Raw genomic sequence first — 12,159 nt, forward strand, 5'->3', positions numbered from 1 at the left:
TTGTTTTTCTACACACATCTCCAGACTCTGGGATTACAAGACCGCATGTATATTCACATGGTTTGCCATGATCTTATACCATTTACACCACATTTCACGATATCAAGCACATATAGCAGTATCCTACCGATCACTCACGCAACATAATTCCGAAGATATAGACTGGAAATTATTGCTCTACAAACCCGAAACTTTATCGAGGTGGAATGTGCTGTAAACCGTTAAGTAACTAGAAATTTATCCTGCCTGCAAAGACCTTTACGAGAAAACTCGAAAAAATAGAGGAAACCGATATTTCCACTCGTGAATACCGATATTAAGTAATATTATTGGGTTGGTTAGAGAGAGAAGAGAATGTTAATCACACCAATTTCCGCATAGTGTAACCCACAGTAAAACGAAATATGAGATCATTTGTGTAGTTCATTTAGATTTTCAAGCAGTCAAATTAATGTTTGTACAGTGAAATGTGTGTAGGACCACATGAACAAGAGTTTTGTTCATAGAATAAATGTAAAATTTATCTCAATCAAAATTATGAAGTTGTAATCGAAAACGAAACCCTGTTTCCAAACAAATTTACTCAGTAATCAATCAGTAAGCCATGAAAGATAGTTACTGTCCACATAAAACATGTTCAATGATAGTAATTCTCATAGACCGAATTCTTATCAGCTTCAGACAGTAGCTATATCCCTAAGTCAGGCATGCTTATAGCATACGGTTAGCACCTCCCGCCTCTCTCCCCTCCCTTATGCGTTGATTTGGTGTGCAAAGATAGTTATCCGTTGCGCAAATTTTTCTTCTTTAAAAGCAATCAGATGCAATAGGACTTTATGTGAATTACCTTGCATCCTAACCTCAGTATACTGTAATGGAGGTATCTGTTGCATAGTACCATAATTAAAAAGAATTAGAGTCGCACAGTGAAGGCACAAGCTTTTGCTGCATGTCTGGCAGATCACAAATTGAGAACCACCGGCAAGAGGATATCCGTGCACGATTTATCGTGTAACCTAAGCTTAACGGACTCCTTTTATCACTTATGTGGAAGACCTCGCCTTTTCATTATTTATAATCAACCTCCAATGTTCACACGACACAGACATCGCATTTAAAACGTTTTGAAATTGTTTTTACTTTCTGATGACTTTACCAGACGATAAACGACAGCTCCATCTGCAAACAATCGAAGACGGCCGGTCAGATTGTCTCCTAAATTATTTACATAGATAAGGAGCAGCGGATGGCCTATAACACTGTCTTGTAGAACGACAGAAATCACTTCTGTTTTTCTCGTTAACTTTCTGTCAGTTTCTACGAACTGTGACCCATCTGAAAATTACGAATGCAGTCGCCTAACTGAGACGATATTCCACAAGCAAACAATCTGAGTTCAAGCCGTTGTGAGGCACGGTGTGAAAAGCCTTCTGGAAATCTAGAAAGACGGAATCAATTAAAGCTTCTTTTTCGATGGCACTCAACACTTCCTGTGTGTGAAGAGCAAGTTGTGTTTCAGAAGGAAGATGTTTTCTAAATCCGTGTTGACTATGTGTCAATAGACAGTTCTCTTCGAGGTAATTCATAATGTTCGAACACAGTATATATTCTAAACTCCTCCTGCATGTTGACGTAAATGATATCGGCCTGTAATATAATGGATTACTCCTGCTGCCGTTCATGAATACTGGTAAGCCCTGTGAAACTTCCCAGTCTTTGGCTACCTATCTTTTTTCGAGCAAGCGACTGTATGTGATTGTAGAGTATGAAGATATAGCATCACCATACTCTGAAAGGAACCTAATTGGTATACAGTCTAGACCGGAATACTTGCTTTTGTACAGTGATTTTGCAAGAGTGGTAAACGTACAGTCTTTTAACCGCCTAGTCTGAGATAGTCGGTAGTTGTTCGTTGAATTCCCTCCTCCATAAAGACGAATTAAATTTTCACATGCAGCGAATGTCTCTTCTCCGATAATGACGTCCAGTTTGATATAGGACGTTTCTTTGATACTCGTATGTCATTATGAAGCGAGTTTTTCATGCAAAATTGATTGCTGAAGAAAGTAATGCTCCAACATGTACTGAAGGTAAATGAACTCACAGTCCGCATCGCATAAAGCTTTAAAATGACTTAAAAGTATTTTTTTTATAATTGTAGTAAAGGGAACCTGAATAACGTGGTTCTGCCTTTTATATGAGGAAAAAAAGGCATCATGACACATTCCAAGTCCATGTCGCTCGGCCGATCGATCATAACTAGCCGTCAGATGGCTGCTCAACATTGCGGCTGCCCCAGCCAGATTGCCTAGTGCGTTATAGCTCCTCTGTTAAGGCCGTCCGCCTATAAATATATTTATATTTCATTCGTTACACTGTAAATCAAGCAAAGCGGTGCTCTGTTCGAATCTTGGTTTGAACACTGCAATGATTTACTACGCATAGCGATGTGCCATTGACTTCCTCCCACATCCGAACAGGTTACAGCCAATAAAAGGGGGATCTACATTTCAAAACGTACTCCGAAAGACGGTGCATCTTGACTTGGCAGTGTTGTCATTGTTATAGGTGAAAGAAGTGATAAGTAACAGAGGGGAGCGTAACACTAACCGGCGATCGAACCCTAAAGTTTTAGTTTTGTATTCCGAAATTTAAGCCACTGAGCCACAAAGGCACGTTTCTAGACAAACCATTAATAAATTATTTATCAAACAGAAACTGAATTGAGTCGAAGGAACAAATTCTAATTCTGTTCAAGATTCAAACAAAGTAAATAATGTGGCGTCATATGTTATTTGTTATTTAAGTTACAGATAATTTATTGGAGAATAAATTTGTTTCGAGGATCCACTTATTCGAATAGTTACCCAGGTAGAAATTTATTCGAATAATACCATCTCTTCTCACCGCTGCACGTTATGCTTCCATTCTCTTTCCGTTGATATTATCAGCCATAAAGTGTCGTCTTAATCTATTTCTTTGATTTACTCACGAGAGATGATGATGTATCTGGAGTGAAATATTACATGTTACGTACAACTACAACTGAAAATTATAGGCTGTTGTCACACTCTTCAACATAAATCTTTTTACACTGTTGTGATCAAAATCTGTCCCAATTTCAGTGCAATTTTAGCAACTGACTAAAAGCGAGCATTATTACATTATCTATTCTTTTGACGCAAATATAAAGTTCCACAACTAAGACAATGCCCTTCAGCAACAGTAAATATTCGATTATCAATTTAACTTTTCTTATACTGTGATCAGTCTTCGTGATTCTCAGGTATACAGCATACACTTTCTCAATAGAAAACATACAAAGTCGCCAGGTGAAAAGAAATTCTAATTCTATATGCATTCGTTCACATACCGGTCCCATTAGTGCCACTACGTTGTCATGAAGTCGTGTAGAGCCCATGTTTCCTTAGCGGTATGGCAAGGCCCTGCGACTGTTGCCTTTTACTCGGTGAGCGCTGCGTCATACCTAGTGGGTGAACTGCCTGCCGCGTGATTCTGTGTGCGCTTGCCTAGCGAGTGACGTAGACGAACGCTACTCAAGCAGTTTCGCCACGCGGATACAGTGCTCCACTGAGCGACTCCAGTTTCCATTGAAAGGTGGCTACACTGAGTCACAGCGCCAGAGATTGCGCCAAAGATTATTATTCCGCCGCCTCCACTGGTGCAGTAGTAGTTGAGAGGTTGCCATTGGCAGTACTTGTCGAGAGGATGTCGAGAGCAGTAGTAGTTCAGAGGATGTCGTGTGCAGTTGTTGTTCTGTTGGGCGAGAGAGTAGATGCTGTTCGGTTGGTGTAATGTATAGATGAAAGACGTTGCAATGATCACAGTGTATTTTTCGTCAATATATTGAGCTAAAAAAAATTATTTCACATTTCTTTAATGACAATGCTTCTTGGTCACAGGTTCAGTCAACAAAGCATCTCGCTCGTGTTCATGTGTTATACTTGTAATTCTGGTTTCTATGTGTGATTATAGTATTTCTGGTTTTTCAATTAGTTCATTGTAAATTGTGTTTAAAATATCTTGTCGTATTGAGGAAGAACCGTGCCAGATACATGTACGTTGAATCACACTACCACACACAGAACAGTTACACTTGTGCTTTGTTGTTTCGTAGCTTATATAGTTGCAGGGGACTTAATTAATCAATTGTGTTAACGAAATTTCTTGTCATTCTTTATTGTTATTTTATGCAGTCAGATTACGTACTAATACTGCTCAGGGTCAACCGGTTACGAGACTTCGTTACCGGTCACACAACTACTAAAGTTATTTAATTATTGCATTTATTTCATTTTAATTAAGCCCCCATGCACCATCTTATTTCACGCTACAATGCAGCGTCCCTCGTCGATCAACAAACTACTCGCAAATAATTGATTCCAGCTGGAGCTCGAACGGTATCGGTGCATTCAGACTGAAACAGATCTTAAGGAGCCGAAGCACTCTTAGAGAAATATATACATTTGAGTGATGTCAGTTCTGTCGGACATGTTCGAACGTGTTTGCAAATGTTTGTAACGAGTAACATAGCACGCAATACAGAGCGTGTCATAACTATATTTTTTGTAGTTTTTATGCCATAGGCATCGTTTCGCTGATAATTTCGTCAGCGTAGGAATGTGGATATTTTACACATTCGTGTCCAATTATAGGGCAAATATTTAAGTTCTATAGAGTTCCGTTCTTGAGTCATAATGGGTACTCTATAAACTTGATCATCTCTGAAGATGCGCAGATTGGGATAATTTGCTTGAATGTAGCATAGTTGTCAGTAGACTCCTCGCACATCAATTGGATCAGGCTTTATATGTCCTATACATGCCCACCGCAAAGCGTACTTCCGCTATTAGTGCGAAATGGGACAAATAAACTGGTCTCGTTGATAAGAATGTAAGTCCAGATATCTGGACAATCTGGCAACACTTCAGGCTGTTGCAGTTCGTAGAAGAAATCTTGCCGTGTGTTCGAGGCGTTATGGCCTGTCTGCGCCTGTGTCTAGAGGTGAACAGCGCATCGTCTGAATGCAACCTCTCGCATTACAAACTGCTCATTGGCTAAATTTTTGTAGGACCTTGTGTCTCAGTGCTGAAGTCTTTAGGGTAATGGTAGCACAGCTACTATGTATTTCACTGACTACCTCTGAACGCGACATGCATCTGTACCTGCCGGGGCCCACCTGCTGGCGCGGTGGCGCTGCACTCCCTTGCACTTTGTCGAAAGCATCAGTTACTGCCCATCGCTTTGGAGAGTGTAAAATGGTTTACTCTTGTTTAGTCATATTCCACAAAAACAGTCTACGCTCGATAGCAGCGGAGGCTCTGAGCACTATGGGTTTTAACATCTGAGGTCATCAGTCCCCTAGAACTTAGAACTTCTTAAACCTAACTAACCTAAGGACATCACACACATCGAAGCCCGAGGAAGGATTCGAGCCTGCGACCGTAGCGGTCGCGCGGTTCCAAACTGAAGCGCCTAGAACCGTTCGGTCACACAGCAGCGGAGGCAGACAATCTGTTTTTAGATGATGACTATTATATTACACTAATATGCCACACGATTATGGCTCAAAGTTAATTTTTTAGTTTGCCATACAATCTGAATAACTGACTACGTAGTTTAATGTTGTTCTTAACGCTTTCTATCTCGTTTCGTTCTCATTTAGAAACGATTCTTCATGTAGATTTTTCGTCAGTCCACAGTCAGAAAATTTGATGTAATGAGTTTTACACTCTTGCTTCGGTATCTTATGGTAAATGGATGCGATAAACTGTGTGAATACCTTGCAGTGAATGCTCTATAGTATTGCGGACATACTGCACATTTTGAAGTCCACGCAGGAATTTATGGAGAACTTAACGTATTTCGAAAGTGATATTTTAGGTATCCCATTAGATTTAAACCAAAAAAATTTGCCATTTTTGAAATTACCCAGAGTGGAAGGAAGCTGCTAACAGTGGTTTCAAAACATTGGCTAAAATGGCTCTGAGTACTATGAGACTTAACATCTGAGGCCATCAGTCCCCTAGAACTTAGAACTACTTAAACCTAACTAACCTAAGGACCAAACACATACATGCCCGAGGCAGGATTCGAACCTGCGACCGTAGCAGTCGCGCGGTTCCGGATTGAAGCGCCTAGAACCACTTGGCCACCGCCGCCGGCTTAACGGCGGTTTCAGCGAACTTCTACACAAGTGCCTAATCGCTGTCTCACAGGTTTACCACAGAGGAATTAAGCTGTCTTCGTGCTCATTTAACAGACATGGGTACTACGTAACGAACAAAGAGCAAACTCGTGTGGTTGGAGGTCGAATCGAAGTTCTTCAGATAAGTTTATATAGTAAAGAGGCTTGGAATTCGTAGACCAGACATCTATGACCGTAACACAGATTACTCAGTCGGGCTTATAAGAAGACTTAATGTTCAAGGTTTTCTTCAGATTTGGTCAGGAATTTTCACTAGCAATTTGCACCCGCGTTAAACAAAACATAAAATAATAACCTATAGTGCACGGGGCTGAATCGCGATTAGAAGTGAGAAGTCACGCCACCCTTCGATCACAAGGCAGATGCTGAAGAATTGAACGAACGAGATGCTACAGGGAGCACGTCTCTCCCACTGCAATATTGTTTCCTGAGCCTCTTAACGCAACGTTAAAGATAAGACCAGCTGTTCCTTATGCGAAGTATGTCTTCCCTGGACTCTTAATATTGAATTTTCTGTCTCAGTGTCTGATTTTACGCGAGGATTACCTAGCATTTTTTTTTTTTATGTCCTCAATTATTTGCTTGACGTATTCCAATCTCTGTCTTCCTCTACAGTTTTTGCCCCTCCTATAGCTCCCTCTAGTACCATGGAAGTCATTCCCTCATGTCTTAGCAGATGTCCTATCATCCTGTCCCTTCTCCTTATCAGTGTTTTCCACATATTCCTTTCCTCTCCGACTCTGCGTAGAACCTCCTCATTCCTTACCTTATCAGTCCACCTAATTTTCAACATTCGTTTATAGCACCACATCTCAAATGCGTCGATTCTCTTCTGTTCCGGTTTTCCCACAGTCCATGTTTCACTACCATACAATGCTGCACTCCAGACGTACCTCCTCAGAAATTTCTTCCTCAAATTAAGGCCGGTATTCGATATTAGTAGACTTCTCTTGGCCAGAAATGCCTTTTATGCCATAGCGAGTCTGCTTTTGATGTCCTCCTTGTTCCGTCCGTCATTGGTTATTTTACTGCCTAGGTAGCGGAATTCCTTAACTTCATTGACTTCGTGACCATCAATCCTGATGTTAAGTTTCTCGCTGTTCTCATTTCTACTACTTCTCATTACCTTCGTCTTTCTCCGATTTACTCTCAAACCATACTGTGTACTCATTAGACTGTTCATTCCGTTCAGCATATCATTTAATTCTTCTTCACTTTCACTCAGGATAGCAATGTCATCAGCGAATCGTATCATTGATATCCTTTCACCTTGTATTTTAATTCCACTCCTGAACCTTTGTTTTATTTCCATCATTGCTTCCTCGATGTACAGATTGAAGAGTAGGGGCGAAAGGCTACAGCCTTATCTTACACCCTTCTTAATATTAGAACTTCGTTCTTGATCGTCCACTCTTATAATTCCCACTTGGTTGTTGTACATATTGTATATGACCCGTATCTCCCTATAGCTTACCCCTACTTTTTTCAGAATCTCGAACAGCTTGCACCATTTTCTATTGTCGAACGCTTTTTCCAGGTCGACAAATCCTATGAAAGTGTCTTGATTTTTCATTAGCCTTGCTTCCATTATTAGCCGTAACGTCAGAATTGCCTCTCTCGTCCCTTTACTTTTTCTTTAGCCAAACTGATCGTCACCTAGCGCATTCTCAATTTTCTTTTCCATTCTTCTGTATATTATTCTTGTAAGCAGCTTCGATGCATGAGCTGTTAAGCTGATTGTGCGATAATTCTCGCACTTGTCCGCTCTTGCCGTCTTCGGAATTGTGTGGATGATGCTTTTCCGAAAGTCAGATGGTATATCGCCAGACTCATATATTCTACACACCAACGTGAATAGTCGTTTTGTTGCCATTTCTCCCAATGATTTTAGAAATTCTGGTGGAATGTTATCTATCCCTTCTGCCTTATTTGACCGTAAGTCCTCCAAAGCTCTTTTAAATTCCGATTCTAATACTGGATCCCCTATCTCTTCTAAATCGACTCCTGTTTCTTCTTCTATCACATCAGACAAATCTTTACCCTCATAGAGGCTTTCAATGTATTCTTTTCACCTACCTGCTCTCTCCTCTGCATTTAACAGTGGAACTCCCGTTGCACTCTTAATGTTACCACCGTTGCTTTTAATGTCACCAAAGGTTGTTTTGACTTTCCTGTATGCTGAGTCTGTCCTTCCGACAATCATATCTTCTTCGATGTCTTCACATTTTTCCTGCAGCCATTTCGTCTTAGCTTCCCTGCACTTCCTATTTATTTCATTCCTCAGCGACTTGTATTTCTGTATTCCTGATTTTCCCGGAACATGTTTGTACTTCATCGTTTCATCAATCAACTGAAGTATTTCTTCTGTTACCCATGGTTTCTTCGCAGCTAGTTTCTTTGTACCTATGCTTTCCTTCCCAACTTCTGTGATGGCCCTTTTTAGAGATGTCCATTCCTCTTCAACTGTACTGCCTACTGCGCTATTCCTTATTGTTGTATCTATAGCGTTAGAGAACTTCAAACGTATCTCGTCATTCCTTAGTACTTTCGTATCGCACTTCTTTGCGTATTGATTCTTCGTGACTAATGTCTTGAACTTCAGCCTACTCTTCATCACTACTATATTGTGATCTGAGTCTATATCTGCTCCTGGGTACGCCTTACAATCCAGTATCTGATTTCGGAATCTCTGTCTGACCATGATGTAATCTAATTGAAATCTTCCCGTATCTCCCGGCCTTTTCCAAGTATACCTCCTCCTCTTGTGATTCTTGAACAGGGTATTCGCTATTACTAGTTGAAACTTGTTACAGAACTCAATTACTCTTTCTCCTCTTTTATTCCTTGTCCCAAGCCCATATTCTCCTGTAACCTTTTCTTCTACTCCTTCCCCTACAACTGCATTCCAGTCGCCCATGACTATTAGATTTTCGTTCCCCTTTACGTACTGTATTACCCTTTCAATATCCTCATACACTTTCTCTATCTGTTCATCTTCAGCTTGCGACGTCGGCATGTATACCTGAACTATCGTTGTCGGTGTTGGTCTGCTGTCGATTCTGATTAGAACAACCCGGTCACTGAACTGTTCACAGTAATACACCCTCTGCCCTACCTTCCTATTCATAACGAATCCTACACCTGTTATACCATTTTCTGCTGCTGTTGATATTACTCGATACTCATCTGACCAGAAATCCTTTTCTTCCTAGCATAGGCCATAGAAATGGAAATGGGAATTCCAAGTGAATTTAGTGGAATCATTCAGGACCAGACGCCGAAGTAAGTACACTTTCACAGGATTGACAAATACACTACCGGGGAAAAGATAGTACTTCCATTTAGGAGTTTCAAACTCACACAAATTTAATGTTGCGACAGTGCATTTGGACTACACGAGACGATCACATTTACATGTCAACAACACCAGTTCTGATGTATCAGGTATCGACCCATGTTGAAACATCCAATTAGTACTGTCGTGAGATACGTTATTCCGTGCCTCCTCGACCTGCAAATTTAGTTCTGTAGGAAATGAAATGAGCGTTCGGCGTTGTTGGTCGGGAGACCCCACGCGGGGTGTTCGGCCGCCGTAGTGCAAGTCCTTTTTAGCTGACGCCACTTCGGCCACTTGCGAGTCAATGATGATGAAAGACACACAACACCCAGTCATCTCGAGGCAGAGAAAATCCCTGACCCCGCCGGGAATCGAACCCGGGACCCCGAGCTGCGGACAGTTCTGTAGGAGTCGTTACTTGACGAATTGTGCGAGTCACTTTTCGTCCCATCATATCCCACACGTGCTCGGTTGGAAATAAGTTCGGATATCGTGCTGGCCAGGGAAGACGCTAACATTCTGCGGAGCACGTTGAGTTTTATAGCCAGTGTATGGCGAGCATTATCCCGTTGGAAAAACACATCACATGGCAGAAGAACGGGTCTAACAACATTCTGCACGTACCGACCGCTGGTCAGCGTCCCCTAGAGAAGCACAAAAGGTGAAAGAGAGTTGTAGGTTATCACACGCCAGACCATAAGGCCTGATGTTGGGCCAATGGGTCTCGTGCGAATGCACATAATTAGACAGTGCTCACCTGGTCTACGTCGTGCACGCCAACGACCATCACCTCGATACCGTGGCGTGGCTGAGAGATGGGCAAGAGGTGATTGTGCCAGTAGTCCCACTGATAATAATCGGTTCGCAGCAGTTCGCTTTGACACGTCTGGGCTCACAAGCACTCTTATTTGTGCTGTGGTAGCTACACGATCTGCCACTGCTGCCCTTACAATAGGACAAGTCTGCCGGGCATCTGTGCTTCGTGGAAGTACAGAATCTCGTCTATGGCCGTGGAAACGTTCACGTGGCCACTGGCACCAGCATCGTTGCACAGCAGTCGTAGCACGACCAACTTGTGTGGCGATTCTCTGGAAGTACTATCCCACCACTCGGAAGCCCACAATTTGACACCATTCGGACTCGCTCAGTCGGCTGTAGAGACCACGTGTGCTTTTCCGTGGCATGGTTGCCTACTCGCTTCACACTTTTGCACTACACTGAGCCTTCAGGCTGTGAGCATTTCTTATTACTGTGTAGACACAGGTCGCGCTTTGGTAGCTACGCCACTACGTTATCTGTTAGCGGACGGCGTTGGAATCATTATTAACACATCTACGTTCCCCATGCGGAAAATGCAGTCATTAGATCAAAATCGACGCCGTCTTTCCAGATGTACCGTAAATTTCTTTCCAGCAGAGTGTTGCAGTGCTGTCGCCAGTTCTTAACTGTGCCAGGGACGGCTATGTAGCGAAATCTTTGTCGTGCATGTCTTACATCGGCACTCAGATGTGAGACGGGAACGCGTTTGGTTTTTGTGCAGCACTATCTCCTGATAATTTCTAATGTTGCATATTCTCCATGGCAGAACATCCAACATTCTATTCTTCTATATTCACTGGTCATGTGCATTTGTACCAAATAGGGGTAGGAAAGCTCTTGTGAATGAACCAGAGGGGTGAGTCAAATGAAAACCTTAAATATTTTTTTAAATATTATTTATTGTGCAGAAGTGGTACAAAGCTGTATCACTTTTCAACATAATCTCCCCCACGCTCAATGTAAATCCTCCAGCTTTCACAAAGTACATAAATTCCTTTAGAAAAAAATTATTTTGGTAGTCCGCCCAAACACTCATTGACCGCGTGGCATACCTCTTCATCAGAACGGAAATTCTTTCCTCCCATTGCGTCTTTGAGTGGTCCAAACATATGGAAATCACTTGGGGTAAGGTCTGGGTTGCTCGCTCTCTTCGTTTCCGGTTGTTACAAGTGAATCCAGGTTTCATCCCCAGTAACGATTCTTGCAAGGAAGGCATCACCTTCTCGTTCAAAGCGCCGAAGAAGTTCTTCACAAGCATCAACACGTCGTTCTCTCATTTCAGGACTCAGCTGCCGTGGCACCCACCTTGCAGACACTTTGTGAAACTGGAGCACATCATACATAATGTGGTGTGCTGATCCATGACTAATCTGTAAACATGCTGTAATGTCATTCAGTGTCCCTCGGCGGTTTTCCTTCACTATGGCTCAACTGCTGCAGTGTTTTGTGGACTCACAACCCGTTGTACCTGACCTGGACGAGGAGCATCTTCCACTGAAGTCACACCACTTGTGAACTTCCAACTCCATTCGTAGACTTGCTGCTGTGACAAACATGCATCAACGTACTGAACCTTCATTCGTCGATAAATTTCAATAGGTTTCACACCTTCACTACTCAAAAATATAATAACAGAACGTTGCTCTTCCCTCGTGCAAGTCGCAAGTGGGGCGGCCATCTTAATACTGATCCTGATACGGTATGTGTGCATCTGCACTATGCTGCTACCTACAGGCCATTCTGCACGCTGTTTGTAGCACGCTTACCAACCTAC

The sequence above is a fragment of the Schistocerca serialis genome, chromosome 2, assembly GCF_023864345.2.
Source record: "Schistocerca serialis cubense isolate TAMUIC-IGC-003099 chromosome 2, iqSchSeri2.2, whole genome shotgun sequence".
Taxonomy (NCBI): Eukaryota; Metazoa; Arthropoda; class Insecta; order Orthoptera; family Acrididae; genus Schistocerca; species Schistocerca serialis.